The sequence below is a fragment of the Cucurbita moschata genome, unplaced genomic scaffold (genome assembly GCF_002738365.1).
Source record: "Cucurbita moschata cultivar Rifu unplaced genomic scaffold, Cmos_1.0 Cmo_Scf00030, whole genome shotgun sequence".
NCBI classification, from domain to species: Eukaryota; Viridiplantae; Streptophyta; class Magnoliopsida; order Cucurbitales; family Cucurbitaceae; genus Cucurbita; species Cucurbita moschata.
In genome coordinates, this window is record NW_019268546.1 from 308751 (window position 1) to 312567 (window position 3817).

Genomic DNA, 3817 nt, shown 5'->3' on the forward strand with positions numbered 1-3817 from the left:
AAAAAAAAAAAAAAAAAAAAAAAAAAAAAAAAAAAAAAAAAAAAAAAAAAAAAAAAAAAAAAAAAAAAAAAAAAAAACTCAATTAATTCACTTTTTATATATATAATTTGGTTATTTTCTTTGAATTATAATTCAAGTCAAACTCATTTCTTTAATCAATATTTTTGATTTAAAGACAAAAGGTGACATTAAAGTTTTGGGGTAACACAAATTTTACCTTTTTTTTTTCACCTTCCAATACAAATTATGTTCAAAATTTTGACGTAGAATTTTTAAAGATATCGAGATCTTCAATATTAATATATTTTATTTTTTAAGCTAAAAATGACATAACTTTCAAATATGTTATGAACGTATTGATATTAGTGTTTAATGATAACTTTTGTGATGTCCTACATCGGTTTGGGGAGGAGAACAAATCACCATTTATAAGGGTGTGGAAACCTTCTTCTAGCAGACGCGTTTTAAAACCTTGAGGAGAAACCCAAAGAGGAAAGCCCTAAGAGGACAATATCTACTAGCGGTGGATCTGAGCCATTACAACTTTCACTATAACGCCATGTTAAGAATCACGTATTTTTTAATAACATGATATTATCCGGTTTGAACGAAACCTTTCCCTATCAGACACGTTTTACAGCCTTGAGGTAAAGCCCAAAAGGGAAATACGAAAGAAGATAATATCTGCTAGTGATGGGTCTAGGCCGTTACATTTCATGGCTCTGCTTTTGGTTTTTCCATGTTAATAGAATCCTCACATGTCGAACAAAGAAATTGTGAGCCACAAAGGTGTAGTCAAAGTGACTCAAGTATTGAACGAAGAGTGTACTTTATTCGAGGAGATGTTGTTCGAGGGCTCGAAAGAATGAGGCTTCAGGAGAGGCTCTGTGGTACATTTTGTTCACGGGAAGAATTGTTGAGGATTATCGAGAGGAGTAAAGAACACAATCATGAGGTCTTTAAAATTTGGAACGTTAGTTATTGAGCGTTTGATACAAAGTATTTGGTAAGTTATATACTCAATGGTTGGTTAGAAAAATAAAGTTAGGTATTAAAAATTATAGCAAAATTGAATTGAAATTTGAAGCATGTTTGTCTCTCTACCAAACACTATTAACACAAATAATGTGTAGTAAGTTGTACCAAAAGGAATCAAAATTTACACATTTGTGTTCCTTTTTTCATAATACATAATAATTACTCGTAAAAGAATGTACCGTTTTTTTAATGTCGAAACTACTTTACTTTTAATGTAATCACGGTTATGATTTAAAATTATATATATTTTTTGAATCTCACTGGATATTACGAGATTTTCGGCAAGCCACTGATTTCGCAGATTCAATTGCTCACGTACCCCTACAAAACATTGTCAAGCCTTCTCTCAAACTATTCAATAACTTTTACACTTTGATATGCAACGTCTACATTTTGAAAATACAGAATTCGAAGGTACAATTGATTCGGGAAAGGGTCAGAATTCTTCCTTTTTGTGAGCGTAATAGCGATGAAAACACAACTGGGGCTTACAGTGATGTTGTGTGAGTGAAGGGTAAACAAGTGGTAGCTGGAGTCGAGCGTGAGGCTATCGGAGTACAGATCTGAGAAGAGAGAAAAAGAATTTTGTGTTGAGATGACAAAGTTCACTGGTCGAGGTTTGACTCGAAAGTCGATTTTGATGGCCCAATACTCATCAAATCAAGCCGACCCACTAACGCGTTCGACCCAAGAGAGGAAATCAACCTAACTAGAATGCGACCTACGACACTCATAAACCGACTCGAAGTTCGCACCACGACCCGAGTGATGACCTGCGCTCCATAGCCCCGCACGTGCTCCTTCCCAGTCGCAACTTGTCTCGATTTGTCCATCAACACACTCCTCAACTCGACTTCAGCTAGCTCGACGAACGGCTTATTTGTCAATTTTTTAAATTCATTATTTATTATATTTATTATTGGTCAATTGTCTGTTAAAGGTAGAATTTTTTCGTGATTATAAGAATAACATCCTTAGAAAATAGAATGCCTCATTTAAATATTGTCATGTTTTTTCGGGAGTAACAAATAGGACAATATTAATAATTTGTCTTTATTGCATTATAATTCCCAAGACAATTATTTTTTAAAAAAATTGGGACGTAATTTTAATTTAGCATAAAAGCTTTTTAATAGTTCCTCTTCCTTTCAATAATCCTCGTCGGCCGGGATCATTGTGGGCTCGAGAGGCCTATTTTCGACATTCTCAGCGGCCCAATTTGTTTTACCCAATAGCGAGAGGCCCATTGATGGCCATTCGCGTGAAGTTGGGCTTACTCCTCGATGCTTTGGCCCATTGGGCCTTTCTGATTGGAACTCGACTTTTGGATCGCGCATCCTGGTGGGCCGTCGATTTAGGCCGGATCAAGATGGAGCGGGCCTTGGGCTCGAAAAGTTGCGGGCGTCGAGGCACGTGACTCGGGAGTTCGGAAACATGTCAGGCGCCGCGTGTGTGTGGTTTATTTTGGACCGGATGAGGAAGAAGTCCAGTGAAAATGGGCTTATGACTGCTGGGATGGGCTGGAATGGAGTGTATTGATTGAAGTTGGGCCTGGGCTTACTGTTGAAACTGTGATGTGCGCCTCATGGGCCTGAATAATTGAATGGTCTATTGGCATGTGAAGGCCCATTTTCCATGTCTTGTTTCTCTATCCAGATTTTATGTTATATTTAAGGACTTGCATTTTTTTTTTTTTTTTTATAGAAAAAGTAACAATTACATTTATATTATATTTTAAAATATAATGTATTTTGCAAAAAGTGATAGGTCAATGGATATGTTTTTTATATTATATGATACTCATTATTTAACACAAGCCTATGATTAACTTAATTTTAATTATTATAATTATAATCATGGCCATAATTGATTGATTAATCTATATGTGTTCAAATTAATCCCATATATTTCTCATTCTACGATTGTTTGTATAATTTTAGATAGTTAAATTAACAAAAATATTCATAATCTTTAATCTTTCTATTTTGTATTTGTCTTAAAAAAAAATACTAGTAAATTTTTGAAAAAAAAATTATAAAAAAAATACAACTGAATTTTGCACTCAACATTTTCTTTAAAGTTTAAATGTATTATTGTTTAGACAACATAACAGCTCAAACTTAATATTATCCGCTTTGACACGTTACGTATTGTCGCACGATTTTTCAAACACATCTTCATCTTCTAGGAAGAGGTTTTCACACCCTAATAAAAAATGTTTCGTTCCACTTTCTAATCGAAGTGAGATCTCACATACAAAATACAAAATATAAAATTCAAAGATATTTTCATTACTTTAACCTAAAGTAAAGCTAAGCAACTAAATGGGATGAAAGACAAAATACATACATACATACATACATACATATATATATATATAATTTCACTTTAGTATGCATATATAGAGAGAGATTCAGATATATAGAGTGGGTGATGTTGAGTTTCATTTTTTCAACCTTTTTGATGAATCAAATCATGAGGAATTGAATGTTGTGAGAGAGGCAATAAAGGAGAAGATATGAAAAAAGGAAGTTAGTATTGGGATCAGATGATCCAAAAATGAAAGCAATCCTATCTAAAAGATCCAACTTAATTTTGATTATATACCAACATCTTCATCTTTCATTCATTACAAGTTTTAAAAAAGTGATTAAATCTAAATATTCTGCGGTTTCAACTAAAATCAACGTACTATCAAAGATGGTTGATCCCAATCGTTTAATAATCTTGTTTAGCAGACTCCCACGAAGCTCATAGCATCAATTTTTCGGTATCTCCG